The 20,322-nt window shown below is 45.2% G+C and overlaps 6 pseudogenes; all 6 read left to right on the top strand.

Moving 5' to 3' along the window:
- Positions 1-706: 706 nt before the first annotated feature.
- On the top strand, positions 707-825 carry LOC143937042 (5S ribosomal RNA; annotated as a pseudogene).
- Positions 826-985: 160 nt separating this feature from the next.
- LOC143937330 (5S ribosomal RNA) lies at positions 986-1,104 on the top strand (annotated as a pseudogene).
- A 3,948-nt stretch (positions 1,105-5,052) lies between these two features.
- On the top strand, positions 5,053-5,171 carry LOC143936493 (5S ribosomal RNA; annotated as a pseudogene).
- A 94-nt stretch (positions 5,172-5,265) lies between these two features.
- LOC143936797 (5S ribosomal RNA) lies at positions 5,266-5,385 on the top strand (annotated as a pseudogene).
- Positions 5,386-18,776: 13,391 nt separating this feature from the next.
- On the top strand, positions 18,777-18,895 carry LOC143936835 (5S ribosomal RNA; annotated as a pseudogene).
- Positions 18,896-19,589: 694 nt separating this feature from the next.
- Positions 19,590-19,708, top strand: LOC143936436 (5S ribosomal RNA; annotated as a pseudogene).
- Positions 19,709-20,322: the final 614 nt, after the last annotated feature.

The raw sequence follows: 20,322 nt of genomic DNA, 5'->3' as shown, positions 1-20,322 counted from the left end.
GTTCAGGTTCACTGAGTCCAGGTTCTATCCCCACTATCCAAGTGGACATAGAGTAAGAATATAAAAGAGCCGATCGCAGCGAGGCCGAGCCCGAAGCATGGCGAGCGAAGCTCGCCTGCGAGGGACCCTCTAATATTCACAACCCTATGTCCGCTTGGATGGTGGGGCTACCACCTCCACTCACCGCGCAGGCGCCGTTCAGCGGAGATTTTCCAAAGCTTCGTCTGCTCCGTACTGCGCATGCGCAGTACAGCGCGGACACTATATCATGGCCGGACAGTATATGGCAGAACACCGGCACCAGTCAACCACCGGTGTCATGTGCGTCGCTGTGTAATATAGAGCAGGGTCCGTGAAGCCAATACCTCCCCGCAATTTCGGTCGCAATAGCATTGCCCTACCAATACGCATATGTTTTCCGCGCCAGAGGAACTTGATAAAGATTGAGCGAACCGCATGAAAGAAAGTCTGGGGTATTTTGATAGGTAAGGCTTGTAGTAGATACAGAAGTCGTGGCATCGCGTTCATCTTCAACACATTACAGCGTCCGAACCATGACAGAGCTAGTGGGTCCCATCTTTTAAGGTCCGCTGTAAGCCCATAGGCTTCTTTTTATGTTGTTGGCTTTGACCTGTTTTTTTTGCTTGTTGCTCAAGGCGACCATCTTGGCGTTTGTCAAGAGGGTTGGGCGTGTCTTGAAGATAACGTTTACGGCCACATCAACCTGAAAGCACCCGATCTCGTCTGATTTCAGAGGCTAAGCAGCGTCAGGCCTGGTTAGTACCTGGATGGGAGACTCCCTGGGAAGACCAGGTGCCATAGAAGGATCTGGTCTGGTTAGTGTCTTGATTGGGAGATCGCCTGGGAATACTGGATGCCGTAGGCTTCTTTTTATGTTGTTGGCTTTGACCTGTTTTTTTTAGCTTGTTTCCCAAGGTGACCATCTTGGCCTTTGTCAAGAGGCTTCAGAGTGCCCAAAGAGAGTGCCTACGGCCAAATCACCCTGAAAGAGCCCAATCTCATCTGATCTCGGAGGCTAAGCAGCGATGGGCCTGGTTAGTACCTGGATGGGAGACAGCTTGGGAATACCAGGTGCCGTAGGCTTCTCATTATGTTGTCGGCGTTGACCTGTTTTATTTTCCCTTGTTTCCCAAGGTGACCATCTTGGCATGTGTCAAGAGGGTTGAGAGTGCACAAAGAAATTGCCTACGAGCACAACACCCTGAAAGCGCCCAATCTCGTTTGGTCTCAGAAGCTAAGCAGGGTTGGGCCTGGTTTGTACCTGGATGGGAGACCGCCTGGGTTTTCCAGATGCCGCAGGCTTATTTTTATGTTGTTGGTGTTGACCTGTTTTTTTCGCTTGTTTCCCAAAGTGATCATCTTGGCATTTGTCAAGAGGGTTGAGAATGCCTAAAGAGATCGCTTACAGCCGCATCACCCTGAAAGCACCCTATCTCTTCTGATCTCAGAGGCTAAGAAGGGTTGGGCCTAGTTAGTACTTGAATGGGAGACGGCCTTGGAATACTAGGTGCCGTAGTCTTCTTTTTATGTTGTTGGCGTTGACCTGTTTTTTTTCGCTTGTTTCCCAGGGTGACTATCTTGGCATTTTTCAAGAGGGATGAGAGTGCCCAAAGAGATTGCCTATGGGCACATCACCCTGAAAGCGCCCAATCTCCGCTGATCTCAGAGGCTAGAAAGGGTCGCGCCTTGTTAATACCTGGATGGGAGACGGTCTGGAAATACTAGGTGCGGTAGGCTTCTTTTTATGTTGTTGGCGTTGACTTGTTTTTTTTTGTTTGTTTCCCAAGGTGACCATCTTGGCGTTTGTCAAGAGGGTTGAGCGTGCCTGAAAAAATCTACTATGGCTGCATCACCCTGAAAGAGCCAAATCTCATTTGATCTCAGAGGCTAAGCAGGGTTGGGACCTGGTTAGTACCTGGATGGGAGAACGCCTGGGATTTCTCTATGCCATAGGCTTTTTTTAAGTTGTTGGCATTGACTTATTTTTTATTTTTTTGTTTTATTCTTTTATTAAGTATAAGTAGAACAACATAAATATAACAGTCAACCATACAGCATGACCCAGGGTCACAATTACATGGTAACAAAAAATAGGCAGCCAAATAACTCTGGGTTCTCAGAGGGGAGTCCTAGAGTTTCATGCAGAAATTAGAGAAACCCCACCTCGGACATGTAGTACAGTATAACTAATGCAGCCCTGTTCGGACAAATGTAATCATGGAGAGCAACTGGGACCACAGCGAGCCAGCTTATCATGACCTATGTGAACCAGAGTAAAATATGAGCCGGTCGTGTCCAGAACCCTGGGGCTCTTCTTGGTCCCAAAGGCTAGTAAGGAGACAAGGCATAGTCAAAAGGGAGGACGGGGGAAGAAGAGAGTGCCAAGACGGAGAGAGAGGAGGGGGGGGATGGCGGCGGGGAAAAATAGAAAAATAAAGACGAAAAGGGAGGGGGGGGGGGTGGGATGCCACCGAGGGCAGACATGGCCTACGTAGGTAAACGTTAGATGTTCAGTCTTTTTCTGGGACAGGGGCGCTGCTCACCTCCCGAATGTAGTCTCAAGTACCAGAAAAATACCTCCAGGGCCTCCATGTAACACTAAATGCCTCTTCAGTGTTGTGAAGGGTGGCGGTCAATTCTTCCATCCGGAGAATATGATTGACTTTGGAATACCACAGTACCTTGGATGGGGGGCTGAGGCTGCCTCCACAGTGTGGGAATGCAGGCCCGGACGGCGTTCAGGAGTTGCATCGGGAGGGTTTTTTTGTATTTTCGAACAGGCTGTTCGGTCAAGTGTAGAAGGCACGCTGCTGGGTTGTCTGCGATATCTACATTTCTGAGAGTTTTTATCGTCTCAGTCACCTCCACCCAAATGTTCCTCAAGGCCGGGCATGCCCAGAAAATGTGTCCCATGGTCCCCGTATCTGAATTGCACCTCCAACAAACATCCGGGATCGATCTATTCATTTTATTCAGAAGGTATGGGACTCTATACCAGCGTGAGACTATCTTGTATCCTGATTCTTGATATTGGTTTGCGATGGAAGCTTTATGTACTAATGTCAGGATCTTGCCTATCTGTTGTGGGGTAAATGTGATGCCAAAGTCCCTCTCCCATTTGTGGATAAATGGTGGGGTCGACTCCTCCTCCTGACTACTTAATAGGTTGTACAGGAGGGTGAGGGTGTGTCGCACAGGTTCCTTTTTGTGACAGATGGATTCATAGGGTGTCAGGTCTCTAGGAGTGTAGGGGGCCCTTTGTATGGCCAGAAGAAAGTGATGAAGTTGATAAGCACTAAACAAGTCAAGCGGAGGGTCAGAAAGCTTGGCGACAGTTTGCGTGGTCGGGAGCCCTCCCGAGGGCCACACCTCTCCCAGACGCTGTTTCCCCACCACTGTCAACTGTCGCAGTTTCTTGTTGGTAAATCCCGGTGGGAAGTCTGGATTACCTATAACCGGAGTCATTGGTGACGGCAGGGGAGCAATGTGTGTGCAGCGGAACAACCTCCGCACAACAGCCAACGTAGCTCCCACTACGGGGTGATCTCTGAGGTCTTTTGGTAGGGAGGACAGGAGCCACGGGGAGGTCAATAGGGGAATGGATCCATCCTCAATCTCCATCTCCACCCACTGCTTGTGTGGGCCATTACAATGCCAATCAACGACTCTCGCTAGCAGAGTCACTCTGTAGTATTGTCTCAGATCTGGGATACCCAGACCCCCCTTGTCCTTTGGTCTGGCAAGCAATTGCAAACGGGCTCTGGGCGGTTTGCGCGGCCAAATAAAGTCCCGGAGCAGCACCTGCAGTTGTCTGAAAAAAATTGGGGGTAACCGGATCGGTAATGTCTGGAACAAGTATAAAATCCGCGGGAGGGCCGTCATTTTGAATGCATTACAGCGCCTGAACCAGGTCAGTGTTAAAGCATGCCAGTTTCCCAAATCAGATTTCAGTCTATTCAGGAGAGGGACAAAATTAAGCGGGTACAATTGCGCCAAATCCGCTGCGATGTCAACGCCCAGGTAACGTATAGATTTTTCAGCTCAGTAGAATGGAAAAGCGGAGCGTAGCCTCTTGGCCTCACCATCCGGGACCGATATATTCAATACAGCCAAAGGTGCAATTGATTTTATAGTTTGATAGGCTGCCGTATCGCCGGAGAGCCGCGAGTATATTGGGAAGCGAAATGTGTGGATTAGAGACGAAAGAAATTAGATCGTTAGCGTACGCCGCAATTTTGTGGTGTGCCGAGGGTTTGGATATGCCAGTAATATTCGGGTCATTCCGAACGTGACACATAAGTGGTTCCAGTGTCAGAATAAAAATTAGGGGAGACAGAGGGCACCCCTGCCTCGTCCCATTAGTGATGGGGAAAGAGTCCGAGCACTCTGAAAGCACCCAATCTCGTCTGATCTTGGAGGCTAAGAAGAGTCAGGCCTGGTTAGTACCTGGATGGGAGACCACCTGGGAATACCAGTTATTGTAGGCTTCTTTTTATGTTGTTGGCCTTGATTCGTTTTGTTTTTTTTCTCGCTTGTTTCCCAAGGTGACCATCTTGGCATTTGTCAAGAGGGTTGAGAGTGCCCAAAGAGTTCGCTTACAGCAGCATCACCCTGAAAGAGCCCTATCTCTTCTCATCTCTGAGGCTAAGAAGGGTTGGGCCTAGTTAGTCCCTGGATGGGAGATGGCTTTGGAATACCAGGTGCCGTAGTCTTCTTTTTATGTTGTTGACATTGACCTGTTTTTTTTCGCTTGTTTCCCAAGGTGACTATCTTGGCATTTGTCAAGAGGGTTGAGAGTGCCCAAAGAGATTGCCTATGGGCACATAAGCCTGAAAGCGCCCGATCTCCTCTGATCTCAGAGGCTAAACAGGGTCGGGCCTTGCTAGTACCTGGATTGGAGACCACCTGGGAATACTAGGTGCTGGAGGCTTATTTTTATGTTGTTGGCGTTGACTTGTTTTTTTGTTTTTTTGTTTACCAAGGTGACCATCTTGGTGTTTGTCAAGAGGGTTGAGAGTGCTTGAAGAGCTCGCCTATGGCCACATAACCCTGAAAGCACCAGATCTCGTCTGATCTCAGAGACTAAACAGGGTCGGGCCTTGTTAATACCTGGATGGGAGACCACCTGGGAATACTAGGTGCTGTAGACTTCTTCTCATGTTGTTGGCGTTGACTTGATTTTTTGTTTGTTTCCCAAGGTGACCATATTGGCGTTAGTCAAGGTTGAGAGTGCCTGAAGAAATCTCCTACGGCCACACCATCCTGAAAGAGCCCAATCTCATCTGATCTCAGAGGCTAAGCAGGGTTGGGACCAGTTTAGTACCTGGATGGGAGACCGCCTGGGATTTCCAGATGCCGTAGGCTTCTTTTTATGTTGTGGCCATTGACCTATTTTTTTCCGCTTGTTTCCAAGGTGACCATCTTGGTGTTTGTCAAGAGAGTTGAGAGTGCCTGAAGATATTGGCTACGGCCACATCACCCTGAATCTGTTCCATCTCATCTGATCTTGGAGGCTAAGCAGGGTCCAGCCTGGTTAATGCCTGGATGGGAGACCGCCTGGGAATACCAGGTGTCGTAGGCTTCTTTATTTTTCAAATATAATTTTTTCTCCAAATAGTGGAAGACGGTCCCCCAAGTACATAATGCAACAGAGAAATACAGAGCAAAAAGCAGCTGAACAATACTTGATACAGGTATATTCGCAACTGTGAGTCTGCCTTCCATCAATCACAATGATTCGAGGCACGGATAAAGTACTGTACCAAGATCCAGGGTCACACAAACCCCAGGTCCCTCCGGCATAATCCATCCAGAGGGGGGTGTGGGGCCGTCATTCCCAATTTTCCACTCTTTCCAAAAGAGAGAGGGGGTGGAGGGGGTGAGAGATAGGGGAGGAAGGCCGAAAAGAGAAGGGTTGAAAGATCAGAAAAGGAGAAGAGGGGACGAGACACGATGGCAGCCACTGTCCAAGGGGCCAGTCAAGGAAAGCTCAGAGCACTAAGGCGATAGCAGGCGACATCCTTCTAGCGAGAATATAAAGGTATTCCAGATGTCTCAGGTTTGTTTAAAAAATTCTTGTTTACCTTGTGATGTGAGGATCAAGTCCTCCATTTTTTTTAATGTCCTCTATTTTCCTAAGCCAGTGAGTAATGAAAGGGGGGGAACATTTTTTCCAATAGAGAGGGATGCAGGATTTCGCCGCATTTATCACATGCCGTAAAATAGATTTTTTTGTACTTCTTAATGGGAATCTGTGAATGGTACAAGAGAAAGAATGCAGCCTCTTTCTGGATGGAGAAGTCTGTGAATTTTTGTGTCATGCATCGGATCTCTGTCCAGAAGTCCACCAAGCTGAGGCAGGACCAAAAAATGTGCAGCAACGTGCCCTCTTCTTCTCCACACCTCCAGCATATGTTCGAGGAAGAGGGGAAACATTTCTGCAGCTTTGATGGTGTCAAATACCACCTGGTGAGAAGTTTAAAATTCGTCTCCTGTATCTTCGTGCACAGCGACATTTTGAGAGCCAAAGTGATAATGCGTTGTCTCTGTGCTGGGGAAAATTAGCAATTAAGGTCCTTTTCCCAGTTGGCCAGACAGGTTAAGTGTGGGTAATCTGTTTGAGAGAGAATGTGGGCCAAAGGGCCTTCGCTCCTGCATAGAGTCTCAAACTCCGTCTGAGGGCGGGCGAACGTTTGAGGATTGGGGATGGAATGGAGAAAATGATGTCGTTGCGCCGCTCTCCAAAAAGGCAGTTGGAAAAGCCCTGTCGGATCTGTTAGGGTTGAGAAAGAAGGCCATTTTCCATCAATGACGAATTTAGACGCATTGTCTAGGTTGGAATTTCTAAGTGGGTCCCCAGTTCAAAGGTTGGATGGCCACGTATAGGGAATAGGGGGGAAGTCAAAGACGTGAGTGTGTTTTGGGTAGCGATCAGGTGACTGACTTTCAACTAAGCCCCTATAGTGGGATGTGACATAAATTCTGTGGGTAAATACTTATAGCACCACATGGCGCTTCTTAGCGGGATTCGGGAGTGAGCTTAGAAAGTTTGTTTCGATTCCAGTCCAATACACGCCCCAGATGGGAGGCCAGGTAGTAGCGTCGCAAGTTAGGGAGAACCAACCCTCCCTGTTGTTTAGACAATGTCAGCTGTGACCGCTTAAGTCTGGGATTTTTGTGGGCCCAGTTAAATTGAGTGAGCAAGGATTGAGCTTGCTTAAAAAACAGGACTGGAATCTGGATCGGGAGAGCTTGGAAAAGATAAGTAAATTTAGGGAGTATGTTCATTTTAATGAGATTGCATCTGCTGAACCAGGAATGGAGGCCAGAATGCCACCCGTGAAGCAAACTGCGGATCTTAGTGACAAGGGGTGGGGGGAAGTTCAACATAAACGTACGCGCGATGTCCGGTGGAATGTAAGTACGTGAGTATATCTTACTTATCCATGCCAGCATCCGTTCACTCAGACCTATATGGCGAAGGACCGAGAACATTAATGTCCATTTGACCCGATCAAAAGCCTTCTCGGCATCAGTACTCATGAAAAGACAAGGGGTCCCAGATGACTTTGCTTTACGGATCAGGGTAAGCACCTTAGTGGTTGTCCCTATCTTCCCTGGTGGGAATAAAACCTAACTGGTCAATATGTATAAGGGACTACAAGTGATGTGCCAATCACGTGGCGAGGAGTTAGAGAATAGTTTTAGGACCGAATTTTGGAGGGAAATGGGTCTGTAGCTCCCACATAGGCCCGGGTCTTTGCCCTCCTTAGGTATCAACGAGATGTGGGCTCTAAGAGTATCCTCAGGAAAATCCCCATTCGAGCTCAGAGTATTAAATAAATTCACCAAGCGCGGGCCGAGAATAGGGAGGAAGGTCTTAAAGTATTGTGCGGTATATCCGTCAGGGCCCGGAGCCTTACCCACCTTCGGAGGTCCCACGGCCGTCTGGACTTCTTCCAGTGTGATCGGGTCCTCCAAGTACTCCCGTGATTCCGATGAGAGGGTTGGTAGACCAGAACCGGTTACATATCTGTCTATATTGTCATGTCCAGACCCTGAATCGGGCAGGTTGTAGAGATCAGAGTAACATTTTTCAAAGACTTCGACTATTTGGGTTGGGGTAGAGGCCCTCTGGCCATTCTCATCTATCAACTGTGGTATGTAAGAGCCAGATTTCAACTCCTTTACCGACCTGGCTAAGATTTTTCTGCATTTGCCCTCTGACTCCTACGTCAGTTTACGACAAAACTGGAGTGCCGCTTTCGCTTTATAATGGAGTAGGACAGCAATATGGGTATGGAGTGTCCCCAATTCAATCTCTAAGGTCCGTAAGGGGGTATGTTTATGTTTCGCTTACACAGAGGCAAGTTCACAAAACAGATTAGCAAGCTGTTCCTTCCGTGTTCGTTTGATGCGCGCCCCGTGCCTGATAAGTACCCTGCGGAGTACTGACTTGTGAGCCTCCCAAATTATCCCCGGGTCACAGTCCTGCTTTAGTTTTCTTGGAAATAAAGGTCCAATTCCCTGGTCACATCTGCTAAAACTTCTGGTATCTGGAGCAGGCTCTCATTAAGGTTCCAGAATAGAGACCTAGGTGAGGGGTAGGGAGCGAGGAGCAAGAGGCAGAAGTGTCAACTGATGGCGAAAGGGGACATTAAAGTCCCCACCTAATATCAATTGGCCCTCCCGAAAGTCACATAATCTGTGCAGGGTAGTTCTGAGGAACGTGTCTTGGTGATCATTGGGAGCGTACACAGTGGCAAATGTAAAAAGGCGCTCTCCAATGTGGCCCCTAAGAAAAAGATATTGGCCCCCAGGGTCCACCAGAGAATCCTGGAGAACCCAGGGGAGCCTGCTAGAGATCAGAATGGAGAGGAGGGGTTAGTAGAGTGGTAGACCTTAGGGAAGGATCTCGACCATAGAAAGGGGAGGCTAGTATTTTTAAAATGTGTTTCTTGTATAAAGGCCACATCAGTACAGGATGTGTTTAGTTCTCACAGGAGGATCCACCGTTTTTCAGGGGAGTTCAGTCCCCTAACGTTTAGAGAGGTGACCTTGACTGAGTCTGCCATCGCTCCTCGGGGAGGGGGGGGGGACATCAGAGAAAAGCAAAGAAAGTTGAAACAAGGTAGGTTTTGGGTAGGTAATGCATGGTGGGAACTAAGGGGGAGAAAGGAAGGGCAAATGCAAGGAAAGGTAAAGGGAAAAAGAGGCCGGGCACCTCAACCCCAGGGGGAGAGGGAAATTAAGGGTTGTCCGCACTCAACAGTACAGGAAGGGTATACTAAAACAGCACGATTATGCTATAGCGCTTACCAGATGTACACTGGGTTTAACGCGCTGTCCTACTTGGGTAATTGGGTAGACAGGTTGGAGAGGGAGCCCCCGAATCCTAGTCCCCCCAGCCCCGGCAGTGGTAAATGTCACGTCTGATACCGGTATGCAAATAAAAGACAATCAGTAACATCAAAGAAACAAAAAACAATAGTATAACCAAAACAGAGGTAGAGCATATAACTGTTAGCACTGAGGGGTCTCCTCGGCTCGCCCTAAACGTAGGCATGCACGAGGGAGCCCATCACAACAGAAAAGGCATCACAGAATGGGATCCACCACCCCCTGTCCCATACCCCTAAAGTACATGCAGTCCCCAAACAAATGCATTTCTCCCTTTGGCAGATTGTCCTCTCCTTACCCCCTCTCCCCGTCCACGCCCCGGGGGGAAAAGGGGCAGGGAAGGGGGGAAAGGGGGAGTGGAAGGGGGGAAAGGGGGAGTGGAAGGGGGAAAGGGGGAGGGAAAGGAGGGAAGGGAAGGGTGGGAAGGGAGGGGGGAAACAGGGGAGAGGGGACAAACATGCAGAAATGTCAAGTCCTTTAGCGCACTCCCACCAGCAAACACCCTGACCCCATAAATTTCAACTCCTCCCCTCCATGGTCACCACATCAAGATGAAAGAGAAGCAGCCCTGGTCGGTGCATGGAAAATCCGGCAGGCAAGGGGCTGGGGCCACCATCCCTCCATCCAATGGGAGACTTCACCCGAGCAGCAGTCCTGGGGCCCGCCAATTAGTGTCTCTCCTGCATCTCCAGAGGGAGGCTGGGACTGCCCAAACAGTAAGGGGTAAATCCTCCAGGGGGGTCCAGAGTCACCCTGGAGGGAAGCAGTGTCTCGTACCAATAGGCTCAATAAATAAGTCATCCAGGGTCCCCGAAAGCTGCAGAAGGCAGTGTCGGCAAAGAGTAGGTGGGAGCCAGAGGGGGGGGACAAGGGGCGCATCCAGGGGGAGGGGACACATATGCGGGAATGTCAAGCCCTTCCAGTACAGCGCATTAGGTATCACTCAGACCCCCCAAAGTGCAAATCCCCCATCTAAGGTCAAGACTCCAGAAGGGAAGATGAGCCGCCCTGGTCTGTACATGAAAGAACCTGCTGCCAAGGGGTTGGGGCCATCATCCCTTCCTCCAATGGGAGATACCACCGGCATGACAGCCCCGTGTCCTGCCAAGTGGTGCCCCTCTGACAATGTCGTTGTGGTATATGTGGAGCATCCAGGGAGAGGCAGGGACCACCCAAACAGTGAGGGGTAAAGCCTCCAAGGGGGACCGGTGTCAGACAGGAGGATAGCGGTGTCTTGTACAAGTTGGTTAATTTAATTAGACAAGTCATCCAGTGTGTTTCTGTGAGCAGCGGAAAGAAAGGTCGGTAAGGATTATGAATGGGTGGGGGCCAGGGAGTGCATAAAACTACCACCAGATGACCGGGGCAGAGAGGGCAAGGGGATGAAAGTCAGATCTGGTAGGTAGGGGCGGGGGTGAGGAGTGTCCCTCATATTACTCACATTGGCCATACCTTGAAGCTGAGCGCTCTGCATACCCAGGACGTTCTTCTGTATAATCTAGCCTATCTGTACACATTAGTCGGTCCTCTGTATACACTAGTCTGTCTGTATACACTAGTGTATACAGACGGACTAGTGTATACAGAAGACCGGCTAGTTTATATAGGGAGGCTAATGTGTGCAAAAGACAGGCTAGTGTATACAAATAGGCTAGATTATAGAGAAGAACATCTTGGGTATGCAGAGAGAGCGGCTGGGTTACACAGAGAGGCTGGTGTATGCAGACTTGCTAGTGCATACAGACGGACTAGTGTATACAGAGAGGCTTGGGTATACAGAGAGCTAATGTATAAAGAGATGCTAGTGTATACCAACGGACTAGTGTATACAGAGGACCGGCTAGTTTATACAGAGAGCTAATGTATAAAGAGCAGCTGTACAAAACACAGGCTAGATTATACAGAAGAACGTCCTGGGTATGCAGAGATGGAGGCTAAGGTATACAGAGAGAGAGGCTAGAGTACGCATACTTGCTAGTGTATACAGATGGACTAGTGTATACAGAGGACCGGCTAGTTTATACAGAGAGGCTAATGTGTACAAAAGACAGGCTAGTGTATACAAATAGGCTAGATTATAGAGAAGAACGTCCTGGGTATGCAGAGAGAGAAGTTGGGTTACAAAGAGAGGCTAGTGTATGCAGACTTGCTAGTGTATACCGGTGGACTAGTGTATACAGAGAGGCTTGGGTATACAGAGAGCTAATGTATAAAGAGATGCTAGTGTATACCGACGGACTAGTGTATACAGAGGACCGGCTAGTTTATACAGAGAGGTTAATGTGTACAAAAGACAGGATAGTTTATACAGATAGGCTAGATTATACAGAAGAACGTCCTGGGTATGCAGAGATGGAGGCTAGGGTATACAGAGAGAGAGAGCGAGGCTGGGTTACACAGAGAGGCAGGAGTATGCAGACTTGCTAGTGTATACAGATGGACTAGTGTATACAGTAGACCGGCTAGTTTACACAGAGAGGCTAATGTGTACAAAAGACAGGCTAGTGTATACAGATAGGCTAGATTATACAGAAGAACGTCCTGGGTATGCAGAGATGGAGGCTAGGGTATACAGAGAGAGAGGCTAGAGTATGCATACTTGCAAGTGTATACAGGCGGACTAGTGTATACAGAAGACCGGATAGTTTATACAGAGAGGCTAATGTCTACAGAAGACCGGCTAGTGTATACACATAGGCTAGATTATAGAGAAGAACGTCCTGGGTATGCAGAGATGGAGGCTAAGGTATACAGAGAGAGAAGTTGAGTTACAAAGAGAGGCTAGTGTATGCAGACTTGCTAGTGTATACCGGTGGACTAGTGTATACAGAGAGGCTTGGGTATACAGAGAGCTAATGTATAAAGAGATGCTAGTGTATACAAAAGACAACCAAGAGTAGACAGTGAGGCTCGTGTATACAGAAGACCGGCTACAGAGAAGCTAATTTGTACAAAAGACAGGCTAGTGTATACAGATAGGCTAGATTATACAGAGGAAGGTCCTGGGTATGCAGAGATGTAGGCTAGGGAATCCAGAGAGAGACTGTGTTACACAGAGAGGCTAGAGTATGCAGAAGACCGGCTATTTTTTTTTACAGATAGGCTTGTGTATAAAGAAGACAGTCTGGGGAATTCAGTGAGGCTAGTGTATGCAGAGAGGCTGGGACACCTAGACTATTGTAAAAAGAAGGGAGGCTAGTGTATATAGATTACGGGCACCTGTATACAGAAGACAGAGAGGCTAGTCTATATTGAGTGGCTGGTGTACACAGAGAGATTAATGTATACAGAAAAGCTAGCGTGTAAAGAAGACAGGACTTTATTTTTTGCTAATGCAACTACTTTTGAAACATATAAAGTGCTTTTTTCATATTTTGGTGCTGTTAAAAAGTGGTGTGTTGTCAGTGGTGATATCAATGTGACAGTTAATGTGGAGAACTACAACTATTCAAAATAGAGCAAAAGAGTGCTAAGTTTATTTTGTTAAGTCATTGACTTAAGTAAGTAATTGGCCGTTATTGTAATTGTATTGTAATACCGTTAAGTAATTGGCCGTTATTGGTTTGGCAGTACATGGTTTATTTTGATGTAAGATAGTTTTATTCTCTACTTATAGCCGAGTTTTAGACGACTTTATTATTAGCATTATTCGCATTATTCATATATATTATGCAGAGTGTAAGTATTGCAGTGAGACGATATTGCTTTTAAAAGATTTGTATTATTATACATAGCATTGTTAGCAGACCAATAGGACAGTTTACATGGCTTAATATTGCAGAGCGTAATTTATCAGGAAAGAGATCCAAAGCGTTAGTTGCAGTAGCTTCATAAAACTGAGATATCGTTGCATTACTCTAAATTTAAAAGTTGTTCCGGTAGCACTGAAAAGACGATATTAGATGAGTGATCTACACATTTCGTTTACTATTTCACTATACCGGCTAAATGTTAATATGTAATATGTGCTGCGTGTAAGGTAGAAATTAGATGGTTTAGTGTGAGCTGGTTTACCAGGATTTAGAGATAGTAATCTGTTTATACTAGTAATAAATATAGCAAAATAACTATAACGGGTTTAAGTGGAAATACACGAAATAACAGCAACAACGTGTGTAGGTTTTTATCAATCAAGTTAATTACGTGTCAGCAGCTAAATATTCTGCAATAGCAGAGATTAAGTATTGCAGTCGAAATGAGATCGGAAGCGTTAGTTGCGGTAGATCCAAAATGACTGAGAAATCATTTCATTACTCTAAATTTAAAAGTTATCCCGGTAGCACTGAGTGGACTGATATTAGATGAGTGATCGTTCTAGTACAAATTCTGTTTCCTATAGCAGAGAGATACCAGCTAAATGTGAGACGAGCAATTAAACTGTTCACGGTAGCATTGCATTACTCTTAATATGTGCAGCGTGTAAAGAAGCAATAAGATGGTTTTGTATTATCCTAAAATTAGCAGTATACGTAATAAAGGTGAGTAGGTAACCTGGATTTAGACATAGCAAACTCTATAATCTAATTTAGCAAAATTAGAAAGGATAATATTGAGACAGTATATACAGGTAGAGTTTAAGTGGAAATACACAAAATATCTAGCTTACCTTTACATTGTTCAATAGAGCGTTGCAAAGTAATACCAAGGCAAAATGTCGGTATAGCAATTAGATGAGATGATTGCTGTAATCATGAAATATCAGCAACGATTAGGTTTCTATCGGATGAGAAAGTATAATAACTGGCAAAGTATGACATGGCAAAGAGACAAATTGCATTAGAGATGTGAGATGGACATGAAATGTCAATCCCCATTGGTTACTTACATGTAAACGCGGCTACATACAGCAAAGTGTGAGCTAAGCAGCTAAAGGGTATTTAAGAGTAAATTGACGTAGCTTGAAAATTCCAACGTGTAAATCGTTCCATTAATTATGTTATGCACGAAGACGGCTTACACTGACTGTTTTCCGTTTCCACTGGTCATCGGCATAATGTATCAGTAACCATGAACATTAATAGTGATAGACAGCTTACATTAGGATGTATGCATGATGTGAATGTAAAATTAATGTAAAATATTTGCATTATGTGTTATTAATGTAATCAAACTGTATTGCTTTGCTTTGCTACTGCAACCACTTCTCAATCAAGTAAACCGTCCCACTGCTTTTCTCACATTTTGCCGCTGTTAAAAAATGTGTTGCAAGTGTTATGTGTTACAAATGGTTCTCAGTGTGACAGTTAATGTGGAGAAGAAGTAATACACAAAATAGAGTCAGAAAGAGAATCCTATTGCATAGAGGTAGCGAGAGATGGTTGCATTAATCTTAATGTGCAGTGTGTAAAAGGTTTTAAAAAGATGGTTTTGTGTGACTTTTGCTTTAACGTAAAATTAGCTGTAGACATTATAACTTGTTACAATGATTTAGAGATAGTAATCTCTATAAAATAATAATAATAAGTATAGAAAAACAAATTAGGAAAATATTGAGGCAGCATATATAGGTCGAGATAAAGTGAATACACAAAAGGGATCAAGGGATAGTAGCAAAGTCAAGGGATAAATGCAAAGGTACTCTATTTAACAGTAAATGGACGTAGCTTGCAAATGTCAACGTGTAAATCGTTCCATTAATTTTGTTACGCACGAAGACGGCTTACACTGACTGTTTTCCGTTTCCACTGGAAAGAGAATCCTATTGCATAGAGGTAGCGAGAGATGGTTGCATATGGCAGAAAGACGGCTTACACTGCTTTTCTCACATTTTGCTGCGGTAAAAAGAAATGTTTTGTCACTGTGTTTTAACTGTGACAGATAAGGTGGAGAAAAAGAAGCAATACAGTACATGACAGCTGATACTGGTTGAGTAATAAAACTGTTTTATTAAAATGTAAGACTAGTTTTATTCTCTACATATAGGCTTTTCAGAGAGTTGTATAATATAGGCGACCAATAGGACATTTAAATGGCTTAATATTGTAGGGAGGAAGTATCGCTGTTCAAAGGTAAGAGATTGAAAGCTTAGCTTGAAAATGGCCGATAAATAGTTGAGTTAGTCTAAATTTAAAGGATATGCCGGTACCATTGAGAAAGCTTATATTAGACTAGTTGATCTTTGCATTACACAATCCTATTATTATTATTATTATTATTATTAAGATCATAGTGCAGAGAGATACTCAGTTAATGTCAGAGATACTCGGCCAATGTCAGAAAAGCAATAAAACTGTTTACATCGTTAGAGAGCGATAGTTACATTACTCTTAGTATATGCAGCATGTCTGGTAGCAAATGGATGGTTTTGTGAACATTTTGCATTAAGGTACAATTAGCAGTAGAACTCATGGAAGTGAATGGATTTAAGCGGATTTTGAGATAGTACTCTCCATTTCTAATAAGAAATAAAGAAAAATAAGTCAGGATGGTGTGTCAGGACTGTCACATACTCACAGTTCCGGTACAAATATGCAAAATAGAGCAAAAGAGTACATGGTTTATTTTGATGTATGATAGTTTTATTGCATGCTTGATGTGGATGATTAAAATCGTGTAGTGATCTATATTTAGCATAAGAATGAAAAGGCATAACATGGCAATGAGACAAACTCCATTAGAGATGTGAGCTAGATGAAATGATGAGATGTCTATGTATAGCCCAGATTGTCTTCTGTTATCACTTAGCCTACCCTCTAAATTCACTAGCCTCTCTATATACACCAGTATGTTTACACTAGCCGGTCTTCTGCATACAATAGCCTGTCTTCGATATACACTAGCCTATGTTCTGAATACACTAGCCCGTCTTCTGTCTTCTGTATGCCCTAGCCTGTCTTCTGTATACATTAGTCTCTCTGTATAAACTAGCATCTCTGTATACCCCAAACTGTCTTCTGTAAAAACTTGTCTCTCTTTATAGCCTGTCTAGCCTTTCTTCTGTACACACTAGCTTCTCTGTATACACTAACCAGGCTTCTATATACAATAGCTTCACTCTATGCACTAGCCTCTCTGTATAATCTAGCCTCTCTATATACCCTAGATAGTGTTCTGCATCTCCGTAGTGGTAGCCTCTCCGTAGAAGCCAGCCTTTATTCTGTATTCACTAGCCTTTCTTCTGTATGCTGTAGTCTTCTATATATACTAGCTTCTCTGTACACCCTTGCATCTCTGTAATACACTAAACCCTCTGTATACCACAGCCTGTCTTCTGTATACACTAGACTTTAAACACTAGCTAGAATACACCAGCCTGTCTTCTGTACCCACTAGAATCTCTGTATACACTACCCAGTCTTCTGTATACACTGTCAGCTTGGATGTATACCCAAGCCTGTCTTCTGTATACACTAGTCTCTCTATATGCACTGTCCTATCTGTATACACTCGACTCTCTTTATACACTAACCTCTCTATATACACTAACATCTTTGTATATACTAGCCTCTCTTTAAATTAGCCTCTCTGTGTACCCCAGCCTCATTGTTTACTCTAGCATTTCCGTATACTCAAGCCTATCTGCATACACGAGTCTGTATTCTGTATTCACTAGCCTGTATTCACTAGCCTTATATATACTAGCTTCCTGCTTCTCTGTACACCCTTGCATCTCTGTACACTAGACTCTCTGAATACACTAAACCCTCAAGTATACCACAGCCTGTCTTCTGTATACATTAGACTGTAAAAACTAGCTAGAATACACCAGCCTGTCTTCTTTACCCAATAGACTCTCTGAATGCACTACCCAGTCTTCTGTATACACTGTCAGCTTTGATGTATACCCAAGCCTGTCTTCTGTATACACTAGTTTCTCTATATGCACTGTCCTTTCTGTATACTCTCGACCCTCTCTATACATTAACCTCTCTATATACACTAACATCTTTGTATATACTAGCCTCTCTTTAAATTAGCCTCTCTGTGTACCCCAGCCTCACTGTTTACTCCAGCATCTCTGTATACTCAAGCCTATCTACATACACGAGTCTTCTATATTGTGTATTAACTAGCCTTTCTTCTGTATGCTGTAGTCTTCTATATATACCAGCTTTTCTGTACACCCTTGCATCTCTGTAAACACTGTGTAAACTAGCCAGTCTTATGTATACACTCACCGACTGTATACATAAGACTCTCTGAATACACTAAACTCTCTGTATATCATAGCCTGTCTTCTGTATACACTAGACTGTAAAAACTAGCTAGAATACACCAGCCTGTCTTCTGTACCCACTAGACTCTCTGTATACACTACCCAGTCTTCTGTATAGAATGTCAGCTTTCATGTATACCCTTTCTGTATACACTAGCTTCTCTATATGCACTGTCCTTTCTGTATACACTCGACTCTCTCTATACACTAACCTCTCTATATACACTAACATCTTTGTATTTGTCTTTAAACTAGCCTCTCTGTGTACCCCAGCCTCACTGTTTACTCTAGCATCTCTGTATACTCAAGCCTATCTACATACACGAAACCTGTATTCTGTATTCACTAGCCTTTCTTCTGTATGCTGTAGTCTTCTATATATACCAGCTTCTCTGTACACCCTAGCACTGTAACAGTGCTAGGTTCCTGTATTACAGAAACAGAACACCAGCAATAAGGTGTATACTGTGCAGGAGGCACACAACACCGACTCTAACTTCTGCACTGCAGATGCATGTATTGCAGAAATTGAACACCAGTAATAAAGGGTAGCTTCAGGTGTGTACTGTGCAGGAGGCACATAACACCCACTGTAACAGTGCTAGGTTCCCAAGCAGTAAAGACACTGTCCCTGCCTATCGTCCTCTTTCCCTGACCACCGCAACACACTATACAAGGCCGCCGCGCCTTATATAGTGTGGGGTGTGTACTAAACCCCCCTGAGCTATAATTGGCCGCAGGAATCCTGCCTGTGGTGAATTGTGGCTCTCCTCACACAGGATGTCACATCTGTTCTTATTATATAGAACCTATTATGCTCCTCGTAAACTTTTTCAGTTTGGCCGAACGGCCGGACGCAAGTTGCCCCCGGTGCGGGAACATGGGGGGAGACATGATGCACATGTTTTGGAGATGCCCGAAGTTGATCCGCTACTGGACAGAGGTGACAGGAACCATTGATCGGGTGGTTGGAACCTCCACCAGGATGGAGGCGAAGTATTGTCTCCTGGGATTAGTTGAAGGAGTTGGAAACCCGGGAAGTAGCCAGATGGCAGTTCTGAGATGCCTATTTCAGGCAAGGAAACTGATTGCTCAACCCTGCTTAGCCTCCAATGTTGGCAATGACTTGGTTTTTTTCGCTTGTTTCCCAAGATGACCATGTTGGCGTTTGTCAAGATGGTTGAGAGTGCCTGAAGAGATCGCCTATGGCCCCATCACCTTGAAAGTGCCTGATCTTGTCTGATCTCGGAGGCTAAGCATTGTCGGGCCTGATTAGTAACTGGATGGGAGACCAACTGGGAATACCAGGTGCCGTAGGATTCTTTTTATGTTGTTGGCGTTGACATGTTTTTTTTTTTCAGCTTGTTTCCCAAGGTGATCATCTTGGCATTTGTCAAGAGGGCTGAGAGAGCCCAAAAAAATCTCCTACGGCCACATCCCCCTGAAAGCGCCCGATCTCATCTGATCTCAGAGGCTAAGCAGGGTCCGGCCTGGATAGTACCTAATTAAAGGTGCCGCAGGAATCTTTTTATATTAATGGCTTTGACCTGTTTTTCTTTCGCTTGTTTCCCAAGGTGACCATTTTAGCATCAGTCAAGAGTTTTGAGTATGTCCCAAAGCGTTCGCCTGAGGTCACATCACCCTGAAAGCGCCCAATCTCAGAGGCTAAGCAGGGTCTGGGTCAGATGGGAGACCGGCAGGGTCTATGTTGTTGGCGTTGACCTTTTTTTTTTCACTTGTTTCCCAAGATAACCATCTTGGTATTTGTCAAGAGGGTTGAGAGTGTCTAAATAGAACACATATGGCCACATCACCCTGAAAGCGCACAATCTCATTGATCTCGGAGGCCTAGCAGTGTACGGCCTGGTTAATACCTGTATGGGAGACCATCTGTGAATACCAGGTGCCGTAGGCTTCTTTTTATGTTGTTGGCGTTTACCTGTTTATTTTCGCTTGTTTCCCAAGGTGACCATCTTGGCGCTTAACAAGAGGGTTGAGAGTGCCCAAAGAGATCACCTACGGCCCCATCACCCTGAAAGCGCCCAATCTCATCTGATCTCAGAGGCTAAACAGTGTCGGGCCTGGTTAGTACCTGGATGGGAGACCGCCTGGAAATACCAGGTGCCATAGGCTTCTTTTTTTGTTGTTGGCTTTGACCTGTTTTTTTTCCCTTGTTTCCCAAGGTGACCATCTTGGCATTTGTCAAGAGGGTTGAGAGTGCACAAAGAAATTGCCTACGGGCACAACACCCTGAAAGCGCCCAATCTCGTTTGGTCTCAGAGGCTAAGCAGGGTTGGGCCTGGTTTGTACCTGGATGGGAGACCGCCTGGGTTTTCCAGATGCCGCAGGCTTCTTTTTATGTTGTTGGCGTTGACTTGTTTTTTTTGTTTGTTTCCCAAGGTGACCATCTTGGCGTTTGTCAAGAGGGTTGAGCGTGCATTTGATCTCAGAGGCTAAGCAGGGTTGGGACATGGTTAGTACCTGTATGGGAGACCGCCTGGGATTTCTCAATGCCATAGGCTTTAGTTTTAAGCTGTTGGCATTGACTTATTTTTTTTATTTTTATTATTCTTTTATTAAGTAGAACAACATAAATATAACAGTCAACCATACAGCATGACCCAGGGTCACAATTACATGCTAACAAAAAATAGGCAGCCAAATAACTCTGGGTTCTCAGAGGGGATTCCTACAGTTTCATGCAGAAAATAGAGAAACCCCACCTCCGACATGTAGTACAGTATAAC

This window comes from Lithobates pipiens, unplaced genomic scaffold (genome assembly GCF_037356315.1).
Source record: "Lithobates pipiens isolate NorthernLeopardFrog02 unplaced genomic scaffold, aLitPip1_a1.2 Scaffold_28, whole genome shotgun sequence".
Lineage (NCBI taxonomy): Eukaryota > Metazoa > Chordata > Amphibia > Anura > Ranidae > Lithobates > Lithobates pipiens.
The sequence above is the reverse complement of the archived record's forward strand: the minus strand, read 5'-3'. Positions and strand labels throughout refer to the sequence as shown.